Consider the following 13,450-nt stretch of genomic DNA (forward strand, 5'->3'; position numbering starts at 1 on the left):
TGTAACAACATACAGACATCATCAAAAGACAATACACATTGCATAAGTAGTGTCCACATTTTGAATTAATGAAAATATAAGTGGTCTTTGTTTTTAATAGGTTTTCCCTACCTTCCATTTGACTTTACAGTTTCCTTTGGTTAAGTGCTGTGAGCGGGGGCAGGGGGGAGGAAAAAAAAATCAGATAAATTTACACATCCTCACTAATTTCTGTTTGAACTGTTAGAGACTCTATCTCTAGGATCTCTTTGCTTCCATGCTGGAAATATTTTGGGACATTTATTGAATAATGCCTTAATAAAGGCACTCTCCCTCAGGGAAAATTATCGAGGTAAGTAAGCACAAAGAAATGCCTTACAGATGATTATGAGATAAAACAAAGTTGAATAATAGAATTTTTAACAAGACAAAACCCAGAATGAAAATAAGTTACTTGCATTAAAATAAAAGATATGATGATACTATAGACTTTTTTTGATCACAAAGACCTACTCCTGTCCAATGCATAATATACATTAAAAAAGAAAAAAACAGAAAAATTTGAGCTTCATATGTGACTGGTTAGCTTATGGTATTAAACAGACCTATATCATGTAATTTGACTTTTATAACTTTCAAAATTATCAACTTAAACTATTGCATTGTAAAAATGAAAAAACTGATGTTTATAAAGGTCAAGTAAATTTTCCAAGAAGGGACTTATAATTAGTGGCCTCTCACACATAATTTCTGTTATTTTCACTTTTACAAAGTTATTATATAAAGTTATTTTTTCCTATCCATTTCTATAGCACACACATTTTATATCTCATATATTTTCATGCCATTTATATGCCAGACACTATAGTTCATGTAATACAGTCATGATTTCAAGCTGAATATTTCAAAATGAGTATTTGTATTTCACTCTCATTTTATAGCTGAAGAAACTGAGACTCAGAGGAGCTATGCAGATTTCCGAAGATCCCAGTCAGTAAGTGGCCTATAGGATTCTATCAACCAAATCTATATTCATCATAGGAGATAGCAATGACTCTCTAAATTTATCTCTGCTAAAAATCAAACCATATAGGAAGGTAAATTAGCAAAAATCCTACTTCATTTTAATAAAGATTGATGTGTTGCTCTAAAATTGGTATGTTATAGGATTATGTAAGTAGACCAAAACAAAGAATCAAAATCAGACCATAAACACAACCATAATTCTTGGAGACAAGTTTAGTGCCACATGGTATTTTATAATCCCTCAATGGAATTATGAAAGTAGATACATAATATATATAAAATAATATTATATATGTATGTGTATGTGCATGCTTAGTCACTTAGTCTTGTTGCAACCCTATGGCTTGTAGCCTGCCAGGCTCCTCTGTCATGTGATTCTCAGACAAGAATACTGGAATGGGTAGCCATCCCCTTCTCCAGGGGATCTTCCTGACCCAAGGATTAAACCCAGACTCCAGTTTGATTCCTGGGTTGGGAAGTTACCCTGGAGAAAGAATAGGCTACCCACTCCAGTATTCTTGGGCATCCCTGGTGGCTCAGATGGTCAAGAATCCACCTGCAATGCAGAAAATCTGGGTTCCATCCCTGGGTTGGGATGGTCCCCTGGAGGAGGGCTTGGCAACCCACTCCAGTATTTTTGCCTGGAGAATTCCCAGGAACAGAAGAGCCTGGCAGGCTACAGTCCATGCGATCTCAAAGAGTCAGACATGACTAAACAACAAAGCACAGCATATGTGTATGATTATATAGAGAGACTGTAATGTAGAAAATATATAGACTTTCACTTCACATCATGATGATTATCAGAAATTGAAATTACCCTCCTGTTTTAAACAGTTGCAAACTAGAAAGCTATATGAAACAATGGTTCAGTTATTGGATAACTGCTATTTCCCTGAGATAAGAAAAATGAAATAAACTCTTCAACTCAACAGCTTAGGTTCTGGAGTTTGTTTCCCAGTAACAACAGAGAGAGGCAAGTCAAACTAACCTCAGAATTCTCAGTGGATGGAGGAAAAAAAAAAAAAAGGTCACAGTTTGGATAAACTAAGTTGCCCATAATTTGTGGGACAGACTACTAGAGTAAAGGGAGCCATATATAAAAACTTGCACACTTAGAGTAAAAGAGAGAAGAACTAGAGGGTGAAATGACAACGTGAGACTGCATTAGAGATCTGAAGAATTGTCCCCTTAAGTTTTAAACTGTTAATTATGCATAATTAAGAAGTGACTAGACAAAAGGGAAGAAAAAGAAAAAAATCCCCAGAACGTAATAGACCAAATAATTGCTTGAGTTCACACAGGGATAGGTATAATTTTTGTTCCCTCGAATCAGAGTTGAAAGACCATATAATATGCAGGATATCTGACAGAATTCTCAAAATATCACATTATATAAGGAGATAAATTATCACCTGACTAAAGAGTGCTCTGGGTTTACCTTAACCAAATAGAAACACAAGACTTAAAAAGATCTGAGTCCCAATACAGGCATACCTCAAAGATATTGGAGATTTGGTTGCAGACCACCTAATAAGTGAGTCACAAGGATTTATTGACTTTCCAGTGCATATAATAGTTATATTTACACTATACTGAAGTCTGTTAGGGATTCCCCAGTGGCTCAGAGGGTAAAGCGTCTGCCTGCAGTGCGGGAGACCCGAGTTCTATCCCTGGATCAGAAAGATCCCATGGAGAAGGAAATGACAACCCACTCCAGTACTCTTGCCTAGAAAATCCCGTGAATGGAGGAGCCTGGTGGGCTACAGTCCATGGGTCGCAAAGAGTTGGACACGACTGAGTGGGAAGTCTGTTAAGAATGCGATAGCATTATTTCTAAGAAAAAGTGTTCACAGTTCAATTCAGTTGCTCAGTTGAGTACGACTCTTTGTGACCCCAGGAGCCGCAGCACTCCAGGCCTCCCTGTCCATCACCAACTCCCAGAGTCCACCCAAACCCATGTGCATTGAGTCGGTGATGCCATCCAACCATCTCATCCTTTGTCATCCCCTTCTCCTCCTGCCCTCAATCTTTCCCAGCATCAGGGTCTTTTCAAATGAGTCAGCTCTTCACATCAGGTAGCCTAAGTACTGCAGTTTCAGCTTCAACATCAGTCCTTCCAATAAACACCCAGGACTGATCTCCTTTAGGATGGACTGTTTGGATCTCCTTGCAGTCCAAGGGACTCTCAAGAGTCTTCTCCAACACCACAGTTCAAAAGCATCAATTCTTTGGGGCTCAGCTTCCTTTACAGTCCAATTCTCACATCCATACAAGACCACAGGAAAAACCATAGCGTTGACTAGACAGACCTTTGTTGACAAAGTATGTCTCTGCTTTTTAATATGCTGTCTAGGTTGGTCATAACTTTCCTTCCAAGGAGTAAGCATCTTTTAATTTCATGGCTGCAATCACCATCTGCAGTGATTTTGAAATCCAGAAAGATAAAGTCAGCCACTGTTTCCACTGTTTCCGCATCTATTTACCATAAAGTGATGGGACCGGATGCCATGATCTTAGTTTTCTGAATGTTGAGCTTTAAGCCAACGTTTTCACTCTCCTCTTTCACTTTCATCAAGAGGCTCTTTAGTTCTTCTTCACTTTCTGCCATAAGGGTGGCAACATCTGCATATCTGAGGTTATTTAAAAATGCTTTATTTTTTAAAAAAGTATTAGGCATCATCTGACAATGCAGGGTTGCTACAGATCTTTGATTTTTAAACTCAAATTTATCTGTGAAGTGCAATAAAACAAAGCACAATAAAGTGAGGTATGCCTGTAACTCAATTGCATATGGAAACAAAGTGTGTAATACTAGCTAAAGAAACAGTACAATCCAGAAACTAACAGTTTAAAATTCAAAACTTAAAGCATATAATTGAAAATTATTAGGCAATCAAAGAAGTAGGAAATATGATCAATAATCAGAGAAAAATCTGACATAGACAAATCCATAAGTAAATATTTACTGATAATCTTCTAAACCAAGTAATCTTTAGAACAGTGTTAAACACTGAAAATAGAATGAGTAGATTAGTATATTGTCTTAGAGTATGGTTAACTTTAGTTCCACTGTGAAAGAAGGCATTTTATAATTATTATTAATATAAATATGTATTTTTATGTTCTAGAGTAACACCAGCTATAAAAATATAAGCATATGGGAAAGACTAACTAATAAAAAACTATAAAATAGGCTACAAAATAGGAAAATGTTTAAAATATTGAAATGTTTTGTATTATTAGAACTATAAAGATATGTGTACACAGTTAAGCTACTAGTTGGGATGAATAACAATACTTTATTTCAAGAAAATATTATAAGTGCAATTTTTCTTAAGGTAAATTAAACAATACTCAAATAAAAATCCTTAGTAATATTCATTGGCTTTGAAATAGTAATTTCAATTCTAAGAATTATCCTGAAAAAATAATGATATATACAAATACACTATTATTTAGAATAGTAAAATTTGAAAGCAACATAACATATATTATCAGGTGACTAGCTACATTCATTTCATCAAATCTTCTAATGAGGTAATATGCAGATAGTCTTAAAACATAGCTAAGAATATGAGAAAATCTGATAACAAGTAAAATAAGTTAATTAAATTTAAAAAATATTATATTTTTATTGGCATTATTATATTTTTACAAAAACAGCTGTATTTTTAAACCTAAATCAGTTTATTTCTCTCTCGTGTTAAGAATGGTTTTGTAACTAAGAATGGTGGTATAATCATGAGTAATTTTCATAATAGCTTTATATTTGTCTGTGGTTACTTTCTATAGTTAGTACTGTCACATTTATAGTGTTTATGTAGTTTTTCAAGCAGCAACATAGTCAATAAGTTCAAAAGTATAACTAAATGATAGAGGTCAGAATTGATCTTTGGTTTTGGTAATGAATACCATAAATTGGTATTTGGTTGTGGTAATAAATACTAACAGATTGTGGTTTGTTAGGTTACCAAAGAGATACCATTGATTATTGCCTTTTGAAGGTGGTAACAATACCTTGACTAATTTCTAAAAAAATTCAACTAACTTAAGGACCTAGGGAAATAATTCTTCTTATTCATCCTTCAACTTGCCATGACAAAAATTTTATCTATCTATCACATTCTACCTTGGCAAGAGAAAGTGTTAGAAGAAGATAAAGAATTTTCTGATTTTCCTTCCAAGGTCACTCATTTGATAGCTTCTGACTAGAAAAGTTTACTCCCTGTGCTGTTACTGTGAAATGCTACCTCACCTATTGATCTTCTAGACTGTTGCTCCTTTTCACTAGACATCAATAATTGCTCTGTTTGTTATTCTATCTGCATGTCTTAAGTAGTTGAGTTTTTACCACCTGGAATAACACCTTAAATATATAAAAGCACAATTTCTTTTTTATAATAATATAGATCTTTTAAAGTATGATCTTCCAAACTGCAAAATAGGACATTATACGTTCTGTTAATATATGACAAAGAGAATGCCACAGTTTAAAGGGTCACAGTCATATATTCATACAGAGAATACCAGGAAAAGATAAATCTGATGCAAGATGGTTTCTTTTTAATATGTATCTTAGGTGACCAGTTCAAAGCTTCATTTTCATTTATTAGAAAAAGATGACTGGAACTTGTTCCATTTATTAGAAAGAGTATAGAAATAGAAAAATTTCAATTAATTAGGAAGAGATGCCTAGAATATGGAACCTAGTGGCATAATAAAAGGCAGAGACATTTCTTTGCCAACAAAAGATCGATCTAGTCAAAGCTATGGTTTTTCCAGTAGCTATGTATGGATGTGAGAGTTGGACCATAAAGAAAGCCGAGTGCCAAAGAACTGATGCTTTAGAACTGTGGTGTTGGAGAAGACTCTTGAGAGTTCCTCGGACTGCAAGGATATCAAACCAGTCAATCCTAAAGGAAATCAGTCCTGAATATTCATTGGAAGGACTGATACTGAAGCTGAAACTCCAATCTGTTGGCCATCTGATGCGAAGAACTGTCTCATTGGAAAAGACCCTGATGCTGGGAAAGATTGAAGGCAGGAGGAGAAGGGGACAATGGAAGATGAGATGTTTGGATGGCATCACCAACTGGATGGACATGAGTTTGAGTAAGCTCCGGGAGTTGTTGATGGACAGGGGAGTTGTTGATGGACAGTCCATGGGGTTGCAAAGAGTCGGACATGACTGAGCTACTGAACTTAATTGATGCAAGATGGTTTCTTTTTTTATGTTTTTTTAGGTGACCAGTTCAAAGCTTCATTTTCATTTATTAGAAAAAATGCCTAGAACTTTTAGGAAACTCATTTCTAACTGCATAGCTTGTCAGTGTCACAGGAAGTACTAGAAGCTTAACCGTCGTGCATCTTAAACCAGACTTCCTTCCTGCATACAAATTCTACATTGTGAGGGAAAGAATTATTTGGCTGAGGTTATGATTTTATGTTAAAAATGAAGAGACTGAAGAAAAAATGATGAAAGCCCCAAGAGAGTGGAAACTATCCTTACAAAGAGCTGAGAGAAGAAGAGAAACTAAAGGCAAAGGAAAAAAGGAAACATATACCCATCCGAATGCAGAGTTCCAAAGACAGCATGGAGAGATTAAAAAAAACAAAAAAAGGCTTCCTAAATGATCAATGCAAAGAAGAAGAGGAAAACAATAGAATGGGAAAGACTAGGGATCTCTTCAAGAAAATTAGAGATACCAAGGGAACATTTCATGCAAAGAGGGGAACAATAAAAGGACAGAAATGGTCTGGATCTAACTGAAGCAGAAGATTTTTTTTTTTAAAGGTGGCAAGAATACCCAGAAAAACTATACAAAAAAGGTCTTAATGACCCAGATAACCACAATGGTGTGATCACTCACCTAGAGCCAGAGATCCTGGAATGAGAAGTCAAGTGGGCTTTAGGAAGCTTCACTACAAACAAAGCTAGTGGAGGTGATGGAATTCCAGCTGAGCTATTTCAAGTCATAAAAGATGATGCTGTTAAAGTGCTTCATTCAATATGCCAGCAAATTTGGAAATCTCAGCAGTGGCCACAGGACTGGAAAAGGTCAGTTTTCGTTCCAATCCCAAAGGCAAGGCCGAAGAATGTTCAAACTACCGCAATTGCACTCAAGTCACATGCCAGCAAAGTAATGATCAAAATTCTCCAAGCTAGATTTCAACAGTATTTGAACCATGAACTTCCAGATGTCCACCTGGATTTAGAAACGGCATAGGAGGTAAGATCAAATTGGCAACATCCACTGGATCATTGAAAAAGCAAGAGAGTTCCAGAAAAACATTTACGTCTGCTTTATTGACTATAGCAAAACCTAAGACAGTGTAGACCACATCAAACTGGAAAATTCTTCAAAAATGGGAATACCAGACCACCTTACGTGCATCCTGAGAAATCTGTATTCAGGTCAGGAAGCAACAGTTAGAACCAGACATGTAACAACAGACTGGTTCCAAATCGGGAAAGGAGTATGTCAAGGTTGTATAATGTCACCCTGCTTATTTAACTTATATGCAGAGTACATTATGCGAAATGCCAGGCTGGATGAAGCACAAGCTGGAATCAAGATTGCTGGGAAAATATCAATAACCTCAGATACGCAGATGACACCACCCTTATGTCAGAAATTGAAGAGGAACTGAAGATCCTCTTGAGGAACGTGAAAGAGGAGAGTGAAAAAGTTCACTTAAAACTCAACATTCAAAAATACTAAGATCATGGCATATGCCTCCATCACTTCATGCAAAATGATGGGAAACAATGGAAACCATGACAGACTGTTTTCTTGGGCTCCAAAATCACTGCAGATGGTGACTGCATCATGAAATTAAAAGACGCTTGCTCCTTGGCAGAAAAACTATGACCAACCTAGACAGCATATTAAAAAACAGAACATTACTTTGCTGACAAAGGTCCATCTAGTCAAGGCTATGGTTTTTCCAGTATTCATATAGGGATGTGAGAGTTGGACTATAAAGAAAGCTGAGCACTGAGGAATTAATGCTTCTGAACTGTGGTCTTGGAGAAGATTCTTGAGAGTCCTTTGTACTGTAAGGAGAACAAACCTGTTAATCCTAAAGGAAGTCAGTCTTGAATATTCATTGGAAGGACTGTTGCTGAAGCTGAAGCTCCAGTCCTTTGGCCACTTGATGCAAAGAACTGACTCTTTGGAAAAGATCCTGATGCAGGGAAAGATTGAGAGCAGAAGGAGAAGTGGACGACAGAGCATGAGATATTTGGATAACATCACTGACTTGATAGAAATGAGTTTGAGCAGGCTCTGGAAGTTAGTGATGGACAGGGAAGCCTGGCATGCTGCAGTCCATGGGGTCAGAAAGAGTTGGATATGATTGAGTGACTGAACTGAACCGATAATCTTATATTAAAAATGAAGAGACTGAAGAAAAATTGATCAAAGTCACAAGATAACGGTAACTATCTTGAGATATAATCAAGTCTCATGATTAACAGGAGGATGCTACTTCTCTACAAAATTTCTTTGTTTATGAATAGCTTGAGACTTTAAAATATCACCTTAGTTACAGAACAATAATTTTCTGGAAAAAATATAACTTCATCTCTTATGGGAAAGAATTACTCTAAACATTTTTTGAACATGTACTATGTCAAGGAGAATGATAAAGGGCATGCAAATATTTCAGTGAATTATATCAATAGCCCTTTTAGTAGTATATTTTTCCATCTTACTATGAGAAAAAGTAGAAGGAGAAACTTTCCCAAGGCAATAGCTCATTTTTTAAATAGGTTAACGAACACCAAAACCAAGATTGGCCCACAGAACTGACTGGCTTCGGAGCCTTAGTTCTTAACCACCGTGTGGTACAGACTTATCCCACCTACATCCAGTCATGGAGAATATTCTCTCCTTTCTCTATGTGACAATCTGATTTTTTCTTCAGGTTTCAATTTGTTTTTTCCTAAATGAGGGCTAGGTTCCTTCAGTTATCCATTTCTTTTCATCACCTCATTCCATTTATTCTCAGAGAAGTTCTCAACTATTCCTGGAATTTCCATAATCTGTTATGTCAATGTTTTAGGATTTTCCCTCATGTATTACACTGATACATATCTCAAAGGTCATAGCTTAAAACAGGCTTTCAGCAGCCTACAGCCTGTGAGCCAAATATAGACAATATTTGTTTTTATAAATAAAGTTTTATTGCAATAAACAGTCATAACCATTTGTTTATGCTTTTTCAATTGCTGTTTCATGCTATATTTGGCAACTGTGTTAAATCGTATAGCAGAGACCATGTGGCACACAAAGCCAAAACATTTACTGTCTAGCCCTTTCTAGAAGAAACAGTTAACTACTCAACTTATAATCTGAGAACTGTCCCCAACCTGTTTGTTACTGTCAGTGAGGATATAGGTACAGAAACTGAAGATTAAACATTTCAGAAATTTGCATTGCAATTGGACAGATTAATAGTGTATCTTTGAATCTAATTATAACAACAACAACAACAACAAAACTTGGGTAGTTTTTTTGTACTTCTTTTAAAAATGTAATTTTACTGATAATATATTTATGGCACTTTATAGAAGTATCAGATTGAAATGAAGAAAAACATAATACTTGTCTTATAGTTTCTTCCTTGGCTATAGAACAATGAAGTAAATAATCGTTTCCTTTTTTTTTTTGAGGATTCCAGTTTAGCTCAGTTTTTTCAAGGACAGATACTACTAGAGCAAGAGGAATTTATCTGATCAGATGAATATATAGCCATGAAGAAATATGCTTTTTATTATCATCCTTAGCTTACACAAAGCTGAAGAAGAAAATATAATTCTAAGTGTTTTTGTATGCTGTTACTTATTTGTGAATGTTTGTCTAGCTATGGATAATCAAAAAGTTAAAACTGGTTGTCATTTAAATAGTAGCCTAAGTTACATAAGGTGACATTTAGCTTAATGATTTCAATTTTCTTTCATCTCTACTTCCACTAAATTGTTCCAACTGTAATATTGCTACATAGCACTTCATGTGAAAAGCAAAACTATAGCATTCAAATTAAGAACTATTTCCTCTGCTTTATCTCCTTTGTGTGTTTAAAGAAGAATGAAACTTATTAACAAGTAGTCAAATAAATACATCTTGAAAATGTTTTTTTTTTTTTTTCCCAGCAAGATTAAGAGTATTCTGACTTCTAACATGAAAGTTCTTCCTACTGAAACTTACCATCCAGCCTAAGGTGTTTGAGAAAAACGTGTTTAACAATTACTTTTGAGTGAGATAGCATAATTAACTAATTTCCAGAGCACAACCAAAACTGACATTTATATCATGTTTTTCATGCTTTATTGTTTATTAAGTTCATATATGGTCCCATTTGTTTATAGGATTTTAAATCCCATCTCACAGAAAAAAGTCAGGGGTAGTAATTGGCTTGTGCAGAATCACACAACTTAGTGAAGGACCTGGGACTTGAATCTATGTTTCCTGAACTTGGTCTCCTGTTTCTCTGTTGTCTAACTTTACCCTGTAGTTTCGTCACCTATGCTCTTGACACAAAACTTCTTTGCCTGGCTTTGTTTACTGTGTGCTGACTTAAGGAAGCTGCATCAAACCCTTCAGTTATCAGAATAGTAAAAATCCAAACTCTCTCAAATATTCACTATTCATGAATATTCATTAAATGGAAACTACTACCAAAACATGTGGGTTGTTTTAGGCTCTGATGCATAAAGAAAAGAACGAATTCAGATATAAAGGGAAACTGAATTTATGAAAGTGTTGCAAGTAACTGACATCCCTTAGTTCCACTTTCTGTGTTTATCTGCAAATAATCCCACAATTCCAGAATAATCTCCTTCTCATAAGTGAATCATTCTAATATTGTATTAAAAAAAATTCTGGCATTGGTGGATTGGCTATAATGCTGTGGAAAATGCAATTGCCCTAGATAAAACTTTTGATATGGAAAATAGCTCAGATTTATACCAATGCCTCTCACATTTAGCTCTTTTACTAAATTGGTCTATTAATCTCAATATTTCCAGCATAATTGTCTGTGGCTCAGTGATAAATAGCAAGGCACCATCTGTACATAAAAGTCTCTTTATATTCTTTTCCTCTTGTTATTGTAATTTGATGTTAATGCTATTCTTAAAGCCATATATTTGTTGGTAAAGAAACAAGAACATGCTTCTCATTGAGTTTAGGTGAATTTACACACAGCAAAACACATTTCTTAATTTCACTTTTTGTGGAGAACTCTTCTACTGTAAAAAAAAAATTAGCAATGACTAAGGATCTGTTTAACTAGTTCACTTAAGGTGGCAGTCTAATTCACCTTTTAGCCATAGTGTAAATAGTACAGATAGTTAAATAATTTGGATGACAGAATATGAAAGATGTGCTTGTTTGTAAATGGTAAATTGTATAGAACGTTTAAGTAATTGTGAAAAGTGTGACAATGATAGCCAGGGAAAAAAGAAAATTCATGTATGTGACCAAATAGAAAATTTAACCATTGTTAAATTTCATCAAAATAACCCCATAGTGTATTTCTATCCATGATGTGCTTAATTTTCATTATAAAATAAGAATAACATATTTTTCATTGGTGGTTCAGATGGTAAAGAATATGTATGCAATGTGGGACACCCAGGTTCAATCCCTGGGTCGGGAAGATTCCCTGTAGAAAGAAATGGCTTCCCTCTCCAGTATTCTTGCTCAGAGAATCTCAAGGACAGAGGTGCCTGGCGGGGTACAGTCCATGGGATCTCAAAGAGTTGGATATGACTGAGTAACTAACATTTCCCTAACATTGAGATCAAATGTTGTTGTCAACATAATCCACATCTTCCTGTGTGGCAGAGAATTTCAACATGGGGAAGGTGGCATATATCACAACAGATCTTGTACACATTGAGTGAAATGTCTTAACTTTCATTTCACAGAGAATATGCAGATGCATTGATTAAATTATTAAAGGAAACCTATTGACATTTCTTTCCTCTCCTGCTTAAAAATCACCATTCCACGGATTAATAAAATCAGTTCAGTTCAGTTGCTCAATCGTGTCCAACTCTTTGTGACCCCATGCGCTGCAGCATGCCAGTTTTATAAAGTAGAGGATAATAATTCTTCTCTATTCATCATCTCCATTTCTTCATTTCTTTCTATGTGTATTTACTGAGTGGGAACAGCTGGGCATTATCTTCATAAACTACTTCTTTTCATCTACCTTTAGGCTTCAGAATCATTCATACATTCATTTACTTGTTAAATATCCTGGCCATATTCTATACTATGTATCTTGATAAGCAGATTTACCTCTCTGTAAAATTTCCTTAACAACTTGTGTTGTAGGTATAGTAACTTATATTTTACTGATGATAAAAAAGGACCAGAAAACTTACATTAATAACCCAAAGATAGCAGGTAGATGAGACAAACTGATTTCCCAACAAATCTGGCTCATATACACAAAGTTCAGCTCAGTCGCTAAGTCCTGTCCGACTCTTTGTGACCTATGGACTGCAGCACACGAGGCCTCACTGTCCATCACCAACTCCCAGAATTTACCCAAATGCGTGTCCATTGAGTTGATGATGGCATCCAACCATCTCATCCTCTGTCGTCCCCTTTCCTTCAGCCCTCAATCTTTCCCAGCATCAGGATCTTTTCAAATGAGTCAGCTCTTCACATCAGGTGGCCAATGTTTTGCAGTTTCCACTTCAACATCATTCTTTCCAATGAACACCCAGGACTGATCTCCTTTAGGATGCACTGGTTGGATCTCCTTGCAGTCCAAGGGACTCTTCTCCAACACCACAGTTCAAAAACATCAATTCTTCAGGGCTCAGCTATCTTTATAGTCCAACTCCAATATCCATATATGACTACTGGAAAAACAATAGCCTTGACTAGACAGACCTCTGTTGGCATAGTAATGTCTCTGCTTTTTAATATGTGCTGTCTTAGTTGGTCATAACTTTCCTTCCAAGGAGTAAGTGTCTTTTAATTTCATGGCTGCTATCACCATCTGCAGTGATTTTGGAGCCCAAAAAAGTAAAGTCTACCACTCTTTCCACTGTTATTCCATTATTTGACATGAAGTGATGGGACCAGATGCCATAATCTTAGTTTTCTGAATGTTGAGCTCTAAGCCTACTTTTTCACTCTCCTCTTTCACTTTCACCAAGAAGCTCTTTAGTTCTTCTTCACTTTCTTCCATAAGAGTGGTGTCATCTGCATGTCTGAGGTTATTGATATTTCTCTTAGAAAACTGGATTCCAGGTTGTGCTTCATCCATCCCAGTGTTTCTCATGATGTACTCTGCATATAAGTTAAATAAACAGGGTGACAATATACAGCCTTGATGGACTCCTTTTCTGATCTGGAACCAGTCTGTTGTTCCATGTCCAGTTCTAACTGTTGCTTCCTGACCTGCATACAGTTTG

This window comes from Giraffa tippelskirchi, chromosome 4, assembly GCF_054371585.1.
Source record: "Giraffa tippelskirchi isolate mGirTip1 chromosome 4, T2T-mGirTip1v1.2.pri, whole genome shotgun sequence".
Classification (NCBI taxonomy): domain Eukaryota; kingdom Metazoa; phylum Chordata; class Mammalia; order Artiodactyla; family Giraffidae; genus Giraffa; species Giraffa tippelskirchi.